General features: G+C 37.6%; 1 protein-coding gene and 1 non-coding gene across 10 annotated transcripts in view; one reads left to right on the forward strand and one right to left on the reverse strand.

Annotated features, from left to right (window-relative positions):
* The window catches only part of HYCC2 (hyccin PI4KA lipid kinase complex subunit 2), a 78,178-nt gene that overhangs the window by 4,609 nt on the left and 56,946 nt on the right, over nt 1-16,623 (forward strand). Inside the window, exon 3 of one of the 9 annotated variants that reach the window (XM_072812807.1) lies at nt 2,031-2,105. The exons of the other annotated variants lie outside the window; for them this stretch is intronic. The gene's annotated coding sequence lies outside the window, so the exon portion shown is untranslated. The remainder of the gene's footprint in view (nt 1-2,030; nt 2,106-16,623) is intronic. 9 annotated transcript variants of the gene reach the window in all.
* LOC140625917 (U6 spliceosomal RNA) lies at nt 7,201-7,302 on the reverse strand. The gene has a single exon (XR_012025186.1). It is a non-coding gene; the product is annotated as a U6 spliceosomal RNA (small nuclear RNA).

Here is a 16,623-nt window from a genome sequence, read left to right on the forward strand (position 1 = left end):
GAATGAAACTAATAATTTTTAATATATTCTTTTATATTGAGGATTAAAAGCAATTTTTTTTTATTAAACTTTATTTTTTAGAACAGTTTTAGGTTCACAGTAAAATCGGGTGGGAGGTACAATGATATCCCATGTACTCACCCCATACACTTGTAGATCCTCCCCATTATCAGTATCTCCCACAGAATGATACATTAGTTACAATTGAGGAACCTACATTGATACATCATTATCACCCAAAGTCTATGGCTTACATTAGAGTTCAGTCTTGGCCTTGTACATTGGACATGTATCCACTATTATGGTATTAACAGAGTAGTAGTGGGGCTTTTTAAAAAAATTTTTTTAATTTTTATTTATTTATGAGAGAGAGAGAGAGAGAGAGAGAGAGAGAGAGGCAGAGGCAGAGACATAGGCAGAGGGAGAAGCAGGCTCCATGCACCGGGAGCCTGATGTGGGTGGGATTCGATCCCGGGTCTCCAGGATCGCGCCCTGGGCAAAGGCAGGCGCCAAACCGCTGCGCCACCCAGGGATAGGAGTGGGGCTTTTTAACCAGCTTTTTATAGTTTTATAGTTCTTTCTTTCTAAATGAAAAAAAGTAGTGGGGAGTATACTACTGTCCTTTCTACTTGATGATTGTAAAATCTAAAGTTAATATGAACTTGGAGTCTGTCACAGTACTTACTGTTTGTGGAAAAAGACTAGAAGGAATGAATGTTTGTTTCTCTTCAGAGTTCTGTGGTAACATCTCTTCTAAATCTGTACCTTGTCCCTCTGATTTTATTTGCTCAGCATCTAAATGTGATGTGATTCTTAAATCTATGTCTTTAATCCAGAGCTTTTTCTTGATCTCTGGTTCCTGTTCTGTAAATCTAATTGCCTGCTAGATGAGGACGACCTGCAGGTCCCTCAAATATAGTATATCTAAAAGTGAATTTTATCTTCTATCATCTAATGTGCTGAAGCTGGAACCTGGTATTATCTTTGAATCTTTACTCATATACTCCTCATCTCAGCAATGATAGGTTCTGTTGACTTTATTCTCTTACTACTTTTTAAATTCACTTCTCTTAATTTCTGCAACCTCTAGGAGTGTGAAGAGTTAGGACTTAGAAGTACACTATCTATTTTTTTTTTAATTTTTATTTATTTATGATAGTCACACAGAGAGAGAGGCAGAGACATATAGGCAGAGGGAGAAGCAGGCTCCATGCACCGGGCGCCCGACGTGGGATTCGATCCCAGGTCTCCAGGATTGGGCCCTGGGCCAAAGGCAGGCGCCAAACCGCTGCGCCACCCAGGGATCCCAGAAGTACACTATCTAGATGAGAATTCCAGCTCCACATTTGCAGCCTCAGTTTCTTTGTCATTAAAAACAGAGTTGTACAACTGCGCAGTTGCATTCTTAGGCATTTATTCCAGATAAATTGAAACTTATATTCACATAAAAACCTGTATATGAGGACAGCCCAAGTGGCTCAGCGGTTTAGCTGTCTCTCATGAATAAATAAATCTTAAAAAAAACAAACAAACCAAAAAAACCTGTGTATGAATGCTCATAGCAGCTTAATTCCTAACAGCCCCAAACTGGAAACAACTCAGATATTCTTCAGTAAATGAATGGTTAAACAAACTGGCACATTTACACCATGGACCACTATGCAGCAATAAAAAAGATTGAACTATTGATAAATGCAACATCTTAGAAGAGTCTCAAGAAAAAAAAAAAAAAAAAGTACTCTCAAGAGGTTCCATACAGTATGATTCCATTTATATAATGTTCTGAAAATAACAGATTTATAGAGATGAAGAGCAGATTAATTATTGCCAGGGGTGAAGAATCAGGGGGAATGGAGCCTTTTGTTAGAACAGTTCTGTATTTTGATTGTGGCAGTAGTTACACAAATATACATATGTCATAAAATTGTATAGAGCTACACAGACAAATGAGCGCTTATAAAACTGTTGATATCTAAACCTCTGTAGACTGTGCCAATGTGAATTTCTTGGGTCTCGGTATTTTACCATAGGGCAAGATGTTACCCTTGGAAGAAACTGGACCAAGGGTACCTGGGACGTCCTGGCACATATTTTGGGAACTTCTTGTGAGTCTATTTATATATTAAAAAAAAAAATTAGAGTAATTAGATTAAATGAGCAAATATAAGTAAGGTTCTTATTATAATATTTAGTGCATCATAAATACATAGTAAATTTAATGGTAGTGGCAGTAGCAGCAGTGATAATTCAGGCCTCTAACCTCTTTCTAGGCCTTTCACTTGGACCATGCCAACAGTCTCATGGGTCATCATGGCCTCAGTCTTTTTTTCTCTCCCGGCCATTCTGTGCTCTTTCCGAAATGCCTATCACATATTACTTATTTCATGCAAAATACTTTAATGGCTCCTCGTTGTACTTTCATACATTAATTTTATTTTTTAAACCATAGTGGAATGAAACATCGGAGTCAGCATGACTTCTGGGATACTACAATAGCTGAATTAAAGATAAAAAAAATTCTTGAGTGATTTTTCTCATCTTCAAGGAATTATTAAATATTATTTTAAAGTTCGGTGGTTTGGTTTTTTGTTTTTTTAGGGGAAGGTTTTTCAGTACTGATGCCTAACACCCTATGCCAAAACTTAATGACTTAGGAAAAAGAGATTTATTATTTTTCATCATCTGTATGTAGGTTGACTGAGCAGTTCCTCTGTTGGTTTCACTTGGCTCTCTCATGTAGTTGAATCTACCTAGAGAATTGACTGAGTTGGAAGATCCAAGATGTCCTCACTCACTTGTTTGCACTTGGTGCTAGCTGTCCATTAAAGTTCTTCAGTCTTCTCAGTGTGACTTCTCATTCTCTACTAGGCCAGTCTGGCAACCTTACATGGCATTTTCAGGGTAGCATTCTCAGAAGGTAAAGGTGGAAGCTATAGGGCTACAAGCGGTCTTTGGAGCTTAGGCTTTGGAACTTACATAATGTTCCTTCCATCACATTCTGTTGGTCAAAACAATTCACAAAGCTAGCCTAAATTCAGGGGGATGAAGAAATAAAGATAAAGACCTTTGTCTCTGTCAGTTTGGACTGCTATAACAAAGTATGATAGACTAGGCAGCTTAAACAACAATTTATTTTTCAGTTCTGGAAGCTGGAAAGTCCAAGATCAGTGTACCTCTAAGTGTACTCATCCCACTTATGAGAGCTCTACCCTCAACTTAATCACCTCCCAAAGGCCTCACCTCCTAATACCATTACTTTGAGGGTTAGTATCTCAATATATAAATTTTGGGAGGATACATTCAGATTATTTTCTATTTTCTTAATGTAAGGATGAAAAACAGTAAAAAAAATGACACATCACTAAGAATTTTTGAAAAGTTTTGCTGAGACTTAAATAACTATAAATAAAAACATTAGTATAAAAGATGTTAAATGGCAAGCTAGGTAGGGCAGGTTTATTTATTTTTTAAAACATTTTATTTATTTATTCATGAGAGACAGAGAGGCAAAAATAGAGGAGAGGGAGAAGCAGGCTTCCTGCAGGGAACCCGATGCGGGACTCAAGCCCAGGACTCCAGAATCACAACCTGAGCCGAAGGCAGACGCTCAACTACTGAGCCACCCAGGTGCCCCATAGGGCAGGTTTAAAATAATTATGATAATCTGTATAATATATGGGAATTCAACCTTATTTGATTGTTATACATACAACAATAAATATTAACTTAAAACTTGAAGGAGGTTATTCTGTAGAAAGGTCACTTTTTTTAAAAAAATTTGAACAGCTTTTAAATAGCTGATTTAACATCTTTCATCAAAATGTTTTTTCCTAAAAAAAAAAAAAAAAATGTTTTTTCCTAATCTCTTATTTTCATGTAATTTGGTCTTGCCAGTCACAGTTTTATAAGTCACATTACTTTTCTAGAACATAACTCCCAAATGTTGGCAAGAAATTACTATATTATGAAATCTTGTCACTGTACCAAACTACTATAAACATCCCTCCAACTGAACTATAATGGTGCCTGTACCTTCACAGAGTACAGGTTTTTTGTTTAGTCTTGCTTCCTACTCTACTCTGCTCAGTGGAAATGTCTTATATTTTATTATCATCATTAAATTGAAGCATAACTGAGATGGCTGTTGGCATCTTAGACCACAGATTTGTTGCTGGAGTCTCTTTTTCACCTTAGCAGTAAGGAATTGTGTTTGGCTGCTAGAAAGAGAGATAAAGAACCATTGCTTAAACAAGATAGTAGTTCATGTCTTTGTCTTGTGGGGTAAAAATCAGAAATTGGAAGTCTAGGATTGTTAGAGCAACTGGATAGAGTTGTCAAGGATGCAGTCTCCTCCTTTCTTTTCCTTATGCCATTTTTAGCACTTTAGGCTTCCATTCTCAAGATCACAGAATGGTTACTAGCTACCCAGCCATCACATCCAAGTTCTAGGCAAAGGGAAGGAAGAAGAAAGGCAAAGAACAAAAGGGGCACGCTTCTCATCTTTTAAGAAACCTTTCTAGAATTACCCACACAGTGTTTACCAGAACTTAATGATTTGGGCATATTTGGCTATAAGTGAGGTTCAGAAATAGTTGAGCATATAGGGTAGATCTGTAGGGGGAGGGGTAGGCATCCGTATTTGGGGGGAACTAGTAGTCTTTGCCATACGTCTCTTCTCTGCTGAGTCAGCTGCTGATTGCCCAGTTGTTGCCGCTAAGTTGTTCATTCAATAAACTTGAATTAATTGCTCTGTGCTAAGCTGGGTGGAGCTGGAAATGCAAACACAACTGAGGAATATTCCCTGCCCTGGAGAAGCTATGGTTTAATAATAGGACTAATCAACCTGTACACAGGTGTCTAGGAATTGAAAGTATTAAGTACTGTATTCTAGGGATCCCTGGGTGGCGCAGCGGTTTAGCGCCTGCCTTTGGCCCAGGGAGCGATCCTGGAGACCCGGGATCGAATCCCACGTCAGGCTCCCGGTGCATGGAGCCTGCTTCTCCCTCTGCCTATGTCTCTGCCTCTCTCTCTCTCTCTCTCTCTCTCTCTCTCTCTCTGTGTGTGTGTGACTATCATAAAAAAAAAAAAGTACTGTATTCTATTAGGACTAGTTACCACTGTGTTTCTGCCTACTGCATCAATTTACAAGAGGCTTAAGATGGATAGGGAGAGGCGATTGCTTTGAAAGAGCAATATCCGTGGAAAGAAATCAGTTGTGCTCTGCTTCCTAAGGAGAAGGAATGAAGGCTGTTTTCTTTCCCTGAAGGCTAGAGAAAGAGGTGTCCTAAAAGAATCACTCTTGATGTTTTGTGTGCTTTTAAGAAGAGAGACTATTGTTGTAAACAGTTTTTTTTTTTTTTTTTCCAGCATGGGCAGAAGCTGTTTAACCAGAGATATTGTGACATGAAGTAATGAGTATAAATGATATTTTGATGTCTAGACACTGTGAATTTTTTGTTTCACTGTTTTGCTTACATTTGTAATCAAATTAAATGATAAATTTTAGTTAGAGATTAATAAAAAGAATGATATGGGGCACCTATGTGGCTCAGTTGGTTAAGCGTCATGACTCTGTTTTGGCTCAGGTCATGATCTTCTGGTGGTGAGATCAAGCCCTATGTTGGCATTCATGCTCAGATTGGAGTCTGCTTGAAGATTCTTTCTCTCTGCCCCTCCCCTCACTCGCACATACTCTCCCTCTAAAACAAATAAATATATCTTAAAAAATAAATAGGAATGATATAATTTTCTTCCCATCAATTGCACAGGTTCCAGGGGGTCTGTGGACTCTAGGTTGAGAATTTGTGAATGAAGGAGGAAGAAAGGGTTTCAAATGGATACCAGATTGTATGTTAAGAAAGGCTTTAAAGAGGAAGTGACTTTTGATCTGAGTCTTAAGAGTAGATGGTTAGGCTAGAGGGTAGTTGACAGGCATTCTCGAGAGGAGAGAATAGCTTAAGAAAATGCATGGAGGTATGAAATAGCCTGACATGTCATGGAATTGTAGGTAAACATTGATGAGAGACTTCTGTGTTCAGCCAAGGTATAATTTCTGTTCCTACCGATTGAGCCATTTTGTTCATGAGCATAGTGAGCAAGTGCTAGTGATAGCCTCTTTGTAGCCAGTTCTTAAATATGTACCTCTGATCATTCTTTTCAGGCATGATGAACAATCAGATACAACCACCTGTAAATCTGCCTACTGAGAGGATTTCCCTTTTCTCCTGTGTTGCAGGGCCACCTCTATGTAGGGGTAATGCTGGTATTTCATATTGGAGCCATGTGAATTTTTCTTTCTTTGATCATGAGGAACTCTGCAAATTCTTAGATTAAAGGAATGTTGACATTTAGTAGAAGTGTGTACCATGGGTGTTTGAGCCATTTGTTTTTAAGGTTTATTTGTGCTTTCAGGGCTGCACTAACCTTATGTATAACCTTTTGTAGTCAGGATCAGCTACTTATGTAGTGCTAATAATACCTGATCTTCAAATAATGGCTTAAAATTTAAAAAAAAATTTGTTTTTTCTCCTGTAAAATGTTACAAGTTTGGGTAACTGCAGATGCGTAGTTATTGCATCTTTATGTTTTTTTCTGCTTCTGTTATCATAGTGGCAAGAGAAAAACAGGAGATTGCATACTGGCAGTTAAATGCTTCCACAGGAATCATTTCTGCTCATTGGTCAAACAAGTCAATGAGGTCACATCTGACTTTAAAGAAGGTAGAGAGCTATCATCTCATGTGCCCAAAGGATAGGAAAAGCTAATATTTGGTACAGTATCACTTCCATTTAATGATGGAACACTGCTAGCACATTCAGCTTTATGGCTTGGTAGGTTAGAACACCCAGTTGTTAAGAGTTGATCAGGTCACATAGTCATTTTGGTGCCCTGTGGTTCTCTATCAGAACCCAAAAGCCAAGCAAGGAACTCTTTCTCAACAGTAGTATAATCATCTACAGAAGACGGCATAGCTTTATTCTAAGCAGTGATTCTCAGGGCTCCTGAGTGGGTTAGTTGTTTAAGTGACTGCCTCTTGATTTTGGCTCTGGTCATAATCTCAGGGTCATGGGATTGAGCCCCATGTTAGGCTCTGCACTCAGCACAGAGTCTGCTCGGGATTCTTTTGCTACCTCTCCATGCTCCAATAGGGCATGTGACTTTTTTTCTTTAAAAGTCTATTTTCACCATGAAATTATGTTTAAAAATATGGAACGCTTCACGAATTTGCGTGTCATCCTTGCACAGGGGCCATGCTAATCTCTGTATCGTTCCACTTTTAGTGTATGTGTTGCCAAAGCAAGCCCGGCATGTGACTCTTGATCTCAGGGTTGTGAGTTTGAGCCTCATGTTGAATGTAGAGATTACTTCAAAATAAAATCTCCTACCTCAAATAAAATCTTAAAAAAATAAATATGTTTAGAATAGTGTGCCACATCTAATAAATGCCACATAAGTATCAGCTAATAATACCAGTAATAATACAAAATCTTTATGGAGAAAATATAAGTGGGTATGTTTTTAACCTTAGCATCGGGAAGGAGTTCATTAAAAAACAAAAAGCATAATACTATAAAGAAAGAAAGAGATTGACAGATGTGACTAGCTGTTTTCTTAATTTGTAAATCTAAATTTTAAAGATAAGCTCCTTTGTAATACATTAGATTGTATTTAAAATTAGAAATAGTACATCTGTTTTCTAGTACTATTTAAAAAGGAATAATGGGGCAGCCCCGGTGGCCCAACAGTTTAGCGCTGCCTTCAATCCAGGGCATGATCCTGGGGACCTTGGATCGAATCCCATGTTGGGCTCCCTGCATGGAGCCTGCTTCTCCCTCTGCCTGTGTCTCTGCTTCTCTCTCTCTGTGCCTCTCATGAATAAATAAATAAAATCTTAAAAAAAAAATAAAAAGGAATAATGGTTACAATAAGAAGAAGGGAAGAAATATTTTTTTTTAATTTATTTTATTTTATTTATTTATGATAGTCACATAGAGAGAGAGAGAGAGGCAGAGACATAGACAGAGGGAGAAGCAGGCTCCATGCACCGGGAGCCTGACGTGGGATTCGATCCCGGGTCTCCAGGATCGCGCCCTGGGCCAAAGGCAGGCGCCAAACCGCTGCGCCACCCAGGGATCCCAGGGAAGAAATATTTAGGCACTTAGATGCTCACCCCTACTCCATCCCTTTTTATTCAATTTCCTGCTTACTCTTTTTCCTAATTGTAGTTCTAGATTATAGTTTAAAATGATTTATTGAAGAGGCACCTGAGTGGCTCAGTCTGTTAAGCATCTAACTCTTGATTTCAGCTCGGGTCATGATCTCAGGGTTGTGAGATTGAGTTCTGTGTTAGGCTCCCATGCTGGACGTACAGCCTGCTTAAGATTTTCTTTCCCTCTCCTCCTGCCTCTCTCTTAAAATGATTAACTCAAATATTTTTTGCCTTCAGGAAGAGCTTCTTCTGAACTTTGTCAGTTAACTAGGTAAAGAAGAGAATTATTTAGAGCTAAGAATGCTACCAAACCCAGATGCTACTGCTTTCCTGGACTCTTTAAATACCAGCTACTTAAAACATTTATTTGGTATTTGAAAAATTTATTCTAAAACTCAGTGTAATTTCCTGGAATAAATTGTATTTAAAGTATGCCCATCTTTAGCATCCAGAATATAGTCTCTAAGTATTATTTCCTGCTGAAAGGGACAAGGGTTTTTTGGAGAAATGTTTGATCCTAAGTCTAGGGCAAAAACTGTGCAGGATGAGCCTGGAACTTCTTGGCTTATCAGGAAGTTAGATGTCTATCATCATTTACTAGGTTTATGTCAAAAGGGCTTTGGAGCTGTGTTGGGGCTCCCATGACCTCTCCCAAGTTTCATGATTTGTTAGAATCACTAATAAGTCATTATATTCAGTTATACTTTATTACAGTGAAATGATAAATATCATCAAAAGGAAAAGCATATAAGGTGAAATCTGGAGGAAACCAGGTGCAAGCTTGCAAGAGTCCTCTCCCTGTGGAGTTGAATAGGATGTGCTTAATTCCTCCAGTGATGAGTTGTGACATGTGTAAGATGTCTGCTAGGGAAGATCTCTTGAGCCTAGACGTTCAGGGTTTTTATTGAGGGGTCAGTCATACAGACCATAGTTACTGAAGTTTCAGATCTCCTAAAGGAAAGCTGATTTTACCATAGTCACATTGTTTATACAGACTACCTAAACAGACTAGTACAGTTTGATTGAAGTCCCCAAGAATGCAAAACGCTTTTATCAGAATGTTTCAAGAGCTCATTTTCCAGGAGCCAGCTATTAGGAGTTGAATGTATTGCCCAAAAAAATTAATGTTAAAGTCCTGACCCCCATTCCCTCAGAATTTGACCCTGTTTGGAAATAGGATCATTGCAAATGTAATTAGATAAGATTAAATCATAGTGGAGGAGGCTGGACCTTTAATCGAATATGACTGGTGTCCTTACAAAAAGAGGAGACACAGGCACAGTAAGAAGAAAGCCATGCGACAACTGAGGTAGCAGTTGGAGTAATGAGTCTACAAGCCAAGGAATACCAAGAATTGCTGGCAACTCCAAAACTTGAAAAGGCAAGGAAGGATTCTCTGCAAGTTTCAGAGGAAGTATGGTCCTGCTGATATCTTGATTTTAGGTTTCTTCTAGCCCATCAGAACTGTGAGATAATAAATTTCTGCTGTTGTACAATGTGCAGTTTATGTGTTATGGTACTGTGTGTTATGGCAGCCCTAGGAAAGTAATACACTAGCCGATGGCACAATAACAGACCCTTCTTGGGAATGTGCAAAGTTTGAACAACCCAGACTTGCTGGGTTAACTGTTGCCTTCATTGGAGCCAAGCATGGAAAACCTTCCACGGGCAAAGATGGGACAATTTGAGAATTAGTAAGAATAGTAATTATAGTGGGTTGAAATATATCCAGTATATTTAGCCCATGAGTTTATAATGATACTTAAAGCAAAACTAATTCACTACTAGTAGAGGATGCTAGCTAGCCAAATCATTTTGGAAACTGGTGAATAAAAGGAAAAAAGTTAAGCATTTATTCCATTTTTCCTATAAAAATGCTATTACAAAGTAATCAAATACTAGAGAAAGAGAAGTTTCTCTTTATAGAAGTATTCCATAAATGAATAATTAAACTAATTAAATGAAGAAAGAATAATAGGATTAGTTAATTAATTATAACTACCTGGTAATCCCTAAAAATCCTTAAGCATTGATCACCAGCAGCTGCATGACAACCAGACGTTATGAACCTTCAGACAGAAGCACGCAATATGAACAGTCTTCCCCCTAGAAAAATAAACCTGATCTGGTCAAACTGCTGTATCCAACCACAATTTTATAAGAACTACAGAAGGTAGGGACACTTGAGTGGCTCAGTCAGTTAAGTGTGTCTGCCTTTAGCTCAGGTCATGATCCCCCAGGGTCCTGAGATTGAGCCCTATATCAGGCTCCTTGCTCAGCCAGGAGTCTGCTTCTTTCTCTCCCTCTGCTGCTTCCCCTGCTTGTGTTCTCTCTCTCTCTCTCTCTCTCAAATAAATAACAAAATCTTAAAAAAAAAAAAAAAAAAGGATGACAGAAGGCAGCAGAATATATTAAATCATCATAAGGGTGCTGTCAGCAAAATCCAGATTTGTGGAAAATGGTAAATAACTTTCTTCAACAAATAATTTACAAGATACACATACACACACCTATAGATTAAAAGAAATTTAAGAGACATCATTCAGTCTTTTTTGTATACTGATTATATTAAGGAATTATTTTAAAATTTCTTAGATGTAATATTATGGTTACGTCTTTTTGAAAGGTCTCATATTTATATTATATAATATATTTATGTTACATGTAGAGAAAAATCCTATGTGATGAAATTATATCGGACTATTTCTGAAGGATTTAGTATTTTATTCATTCTCCTTTGGAATAAATGACTTGCTGTTTTCTGGAAGTGGAAACGTAACAAGACTGGGAAAGAGATTGCAGGTAAACAGAAAAATTAGTTACCTGTATATTATCTTGATTATGTTTTGCCCAAATAACCCCCCACATATAAAGCCATTAATTTAAGCTTTCATATTCTTTCTCTACTATATTCTTTGCACTTTTGCCTCTCATTTCTGAGACCAGATTTCATATCATTAACATATCTCCTTCCATGAAATCTGAAGTTGTTTCCTGGAGCTGTCTAGTAAGATCTAATTTGTTTAAAAAAAAAAAAAAAAAAAAAAGGGATCCCTGGGTGGCGCCGCCATTTGGCGCCTGCCTTTGGCCCAGGGCGCGGTCCTGGAGACCCGGGATCGAGTCCCACATCGGGCTCCCGGTGCAGGGAGCCTGCTTCTCCCTCTGCCTGTGTCTCTGTCTCTCTCTCTCTCTATCATGAATAAATAAACAAAATCCTTTAAAAAAAAAAAAAAAAAAAAAAGACAACCTCCCCGCCCCCAAAAAACCAAAAACCTTCAACCATACATTCAAATTATTTTTTTTTTAAGATTTTATTTATTTATTCATGAGAGGCACAGAAAGAAGAGAGAGGGAGGCAGAGACACAGGCAGAGGCAGAAGCAGGCTCCATGCAGGGAGCCCATGTGGGACTCGATCTCAGGTCTCCAGGATCATGCCCTGGGCCCAAGGCAGGTACTAAACCGCTGAGCCACCCAGGGATCCCCCCATACATTCAAATTAGCACATATTCAAAATCATTTTCAGTAGTTTGTTGTGTGTCAAGATGTGGATCTTACTGAGTTCATCCACGCAGGAGTTTGTTGAGATTCTTAGATGTGTAGGTTCACACATGTGAAGGTTCATTTTTAGATGTGTTGATCTTTTTCATCAAATTTGGGAAATTTTAGGCCATTAATTCTTCGACTACTATTTCTGTCCCTTTCTTTCTCCTCTATTTGGGAGCCCCATTGTGCTTTTGTGTAAGTGCGATGCTATCCCACGAATCTGTAGGCCTCTATTCATTTTACTCCATTCTTTTTTTGTGTGTGTGTTCCTCAGATTAGATAATCCCAATTGATTTATCTTCAAATTCACTGATTCTTTTATCTGCCAGCTCAAATCTAATGTGCCCCTCTAGAGATTCATTTGTTTCAGCTATTGTACTTTTCAACTTCAGATTTGTTTTTTTATTAAAAATGATCTCTATGTTCTCTAATTGGAGAGAGATCATTCTTTTACTTTCATTTAGTTCCTTAGATATGGTTCTTTTATCTTTGAATGTATTTGAACGAGGTGACTTAAAATCTTTGCTGAGTAAGTCTAATATTTGGGATTTTTCAGGGATGGTTCTGTTTACTCTTTTTTTCCCATATGGCTTTTTCATTTTTCATGTAATTTTGTTGATATTTCAGAAATTCTTCCTGATTGCTAGAGGTCTCTGTCCTATATCTTACTTGTTGAAAGGAAATACATCTCTTCTGCAGGTGATGCTTTTTTACTCTTTCTTTGGCTCCTGTGTATTCAAAGGAGCCTCTAGCTTCTTTCTGTGGTCAGCCTCTCTCACAGTGTTCTCTCTCTCTTTCACATAACCCATCTCTGATCCATGGTTAGCATTTTTGCAGTCTTCATGGACACACTCTGGGAGTGCTCATTCCAGCATATCAGTAAGCCCTTTTCACTCTGACATCCTGGAGTCATTGGCGAGCCCATTTCTTGCCCTTTAGATTTCTTAAATGTGAGTTGCACCAGTCTAATGTATCCTTCCAGCTGCTGATGACATATATCAAGATCTCTGAGTAATAGCTCTGAAGTTCCTTCTTTTTTGAACATGGTTCAAGAGGTAGTACTGTCGCCTGTATTTACTCCTTGGGGAAGGATATGACACATGACATTTCAGTGACCCTTTCTAAAAAGTACTCTCCAGTACAGTTCTTTAGTAACTAACTTCTAAATACTTTTGTACTTTGGCTGAAGGATTAAGATGTGTGGAAATGGGTTGAAACTATCTCCCTTGCAAATACTGCATTGACTCTCTCACATCTCATTGTCTTTTGATTTTAGTAATGTATCTAGGTGGTGGTTTGTTTCAATGGGAGGGTATTCATCCTGCTTAAATTCTCTGAGCTTCTTGGATCTGTGGTTTGATGTCTTTCAAAAATTCCCAGCCATTTTCTTTAGTGTTTTTTATTCTATTTTCTCTCTTTCTGAGACTTTAAATAAAACTGTTTTAAACAATTTGATACTGCCCCACAGCTCTTGGATTATCTGTAAATATTTCTGTACTCCTTTATTTCTCTTTGTGTTTCAAGCTTAATAATTTCTTTTGACTTTTTTTTTAAGTTTATTGATTCCTTCCTAAACTGTTGAAATCTGATAGGCTTGGAAAAGGAATTATTTGGCTCATTGTTATTGTTGTTGTTTTTCCCCTCTAGCATTTCCATTTGATTTTTTTCTTGTAGTTTCCATTACTGTATTGTAATTACTTATCTACTCATGCTTGTTGTCCAACTTTTTAATAGACTCTTTATTTTTTTTAAGATTTTATTTATTTATTTATGAGAGACACAGGCAGAGAAAGAAGCAGGCCCATGCAGGAGGCCTGATGTGGGACTCAATCCCGGGTCTTCAGGATCAGGCCCTGGGCTGGAGGCAGCACTAAACCTCTGAGCCACCTGGGCTGCCCTAGAGTCTTTAATATAATATAGTTATGCTGAAGTGTGCCTTTCTGGTAATTCTGAAATGTGGGTTATTTCTTAGTCTGGTCCTGTTGATTGCTTTATATCTTGGCTGAAGGTGGTTGTTTTGTGTCTTGAAATTTTTTCTTGAATGCCAGATATTTTGTGTAGAACGGTAGAGACGATTAAGTTGTATTTATGCCAAAAAATGAGCACATTTCTGTCTGGCCGTTAGTGTGGGGGGGGTGGAAGGGAGGGATGGTTTAGACAGCCTACTCGGGAGTTGAGCTGGGTTTGGGTGTGTTGCTACTATCATTACCTTCGCTGTACTTCACACTTCAAAGTTTTCTAATGGTAGGTTGGTTTGCTTTGTGTTAGGGTGAGGATTTAGTTCTCAGAGAGATTTCCTCAGTGTTCATGCTTTCCCTCAGCTTTCAACCATCCCTGTCTACCTGTAACACAGGAGTCTGGTCTTACATTTGACAGGGGCAGGGAGGTTTTTTATATTGCAAATTACATTTTTAAAATAGAGAAATATTCACATTATTTACTTCTTCTCGAGGAAGGTTTGATAAAATGTTTCTTTCAAGAAATTTGTCCATGTTGGGGCTCCTGGGTGGCTCAGATAATTAAGAGTCTGCCTTTGGCTCAGGTTATAATCTCCATGTTTTGGGATTGAGCCCCACCTAGAGCTCCCAGCTCAGCACAAAATCTGCTTCTCACTCTCCCTGTGCATCTTCCTCTACCTGTCTCTGTTTCTTTCTCTCTCTCAAAAGAATTAAAAAAAAAAATTGTCCATGTCAACTAAATTGTTAAGTGTATTGGCATAAAGTGTTTTATAAGATTCCTTTATTTCTCTTAATATCTGTAGAAAATAAGAAATTAATAAAAATCACGTGTTTATCTTTGTAATTACTGTTTATGATTCTCTTCAATCCTTTGTATAAATCCATATTTCTATTTGGTTTCCTTCTCTCCAAAGGGCTTTCTTTAAAGGGCCTTTTTTTTTTCTTTCAAAGGGCATTTTTTTATAGCACTTTTATGTGTCTAAAGGTCTGTCTTTTGCCTTTGTTTTTGAGAAATATTTTTGCTTTATAGAATTCTTGGTTGATAGGTATTTTTTTCTTTTAGTACTTTATTTTAAGATTTTATCTATTTATTCATGAGAGACAGAGAGGCAGAGACACAGGCAGACAGAGAAGCAGGCTCCATGCAGGGAGTCCCATGTGGGACTGGATCCCCGGGACTCCAGAATCACACCCTGGGCTGAAGGCAGTTGCTCAACTGCTGTACCACCCAGGCGTCCCAGTTTTGAGCAGTTTAATTTTAACATGCTTTGTTGCAGTTTTCTTCATATGTCTTGTGCTTGGGTTTCATTGAACTTCTTGGAACTGTAGGGTAATAGTTTTCATCTAATTTAGGAATTTTTTTCACCATGTTCTTCAAAACATTTTTTTTAGTCCTCTCTTCTATCTTTTCTCCTTTGAGGAATCCAGTTACACATATTGTAGGCTGCTTGAAAATGTCCCATAACTTACTGGTGCTTTGTTTTAATTCTCTTTTCCCTGTGTTTCATTTTGACTGGTTTCTGTTGCTGTGTCTTCAAGTTCACTAATATTTTTTTTTTTTTGCAGTGTCTAATGTGCCATTTTCCCCATTCAGTGTAATTTTTATCTCATGTTACAACTTTTGTTTCTAAAATTTTGGTTTAAGCCTTTTTAAAAACATCTTCTATAATCCTGCTTAATGGTTTGAATATTATTTATAATTACTGTTTTAGAGTCTTTGCTTGTTGTAACATCACATAATTTGGGCTCAGTTTTGATTGATTTTTCTCTTCATTTTAGATCTTGTTTCCTTTTTCTTTGTGTTTTATTGGATGATTGATACTATGAGTTTTACTTTGGGGTGTTCTGGATATTTTTGTATTGCTATAAGTATTTTTGAGCACTCTGGGATGTCAAATTATTGGAAAACAGTTTGATTCTTCCATTTTGATTATAAAATTTATTAAGTACTGGAACTTGTTCAGTAAAGAGCTACTTGTTCCCCATTATTTAGAAAGGAACCTCTTAAGATGTATTTTACCTCATTTTTAATCTGGTTTGTGAGAATAGTGCCATTTCCAGCCCTGCATGAATTTTAGGCACTGCTGCTTCTAATTCTTTAGGCATTTCTTTCCTGGCTTCTTCCCTTTCCCTGGCTGTCACACACATATGCTGAGCACTTTTCTGACTACAAGAGGAGAACCTTCTACAGATCTCCAGAGTTCTTTGTGCTGCTCTTTCCTTTCTTACTCTGTCCTGCAAACTCACTAATATCTTGGTCTGTCTGGATTCTTATCCTCTGCCTCTTTAACTCACGGTTCTACCTGCTTTTCCCTTCCTTGCTGCAGCCTGGAAACTCTCTCAAGGAAGGAAATTGGGCAATTTCATTGTTCTTCATTATCTGTGCCCAGTGTCTTGAAAACCTATGTTTTCTAATCCTTTCATCCCTTTTTTGATTACTTCAGGCAAGAGAGTAAATTTAGTTTCTATTACTCTTTCTTTTTTTCCTTCGGGAACTTTGACAATGCATATTTTGGTCCACTTGTTAGCAGATGGGTCTCTTAAGCTCTGTTCACTTTTTTCAGTCTTTTTGTGTTTTTCATCCGTGATAATTTTTATTTTATTTTACTTTATTTTATTTTTAATGAGGCTCCATGCCCCACACAGCGCTTGAACTCATGACCCTGGGATCAAGACCAGAGCTAAGAGCAAGAGTCCGACCAGCAGAGCCACCTGGGCTTCCCATATTTAAAAAAAAAAAAATATATATATATATATATATATTTATTTATTTATTTATTTATATTTATATTTATATTTATATTTAAATTTTATTTAACATACAGTGCAATATTGGTTTCAGGAGTAGAATTCAGTGATTTTTCACTTATATACAACACCCAGTGCTTGTTACAAGTGCCCTCTTTAATACC

Source organism: Canis lupus, chromosome 36 (assembly GCF_048164855.1).
Source record: "Canis lupus baileyi chromosome 36, mCanLup2.hap1, whole genome shotgun sequence".
In the NCBI taxonomy this organism is placed as follows: domain Eukaryota; kingdom Metazoa; phylum Chordata; class Mammalia; order Carnivora; family Canidae; genus Canis; species Canis lupus.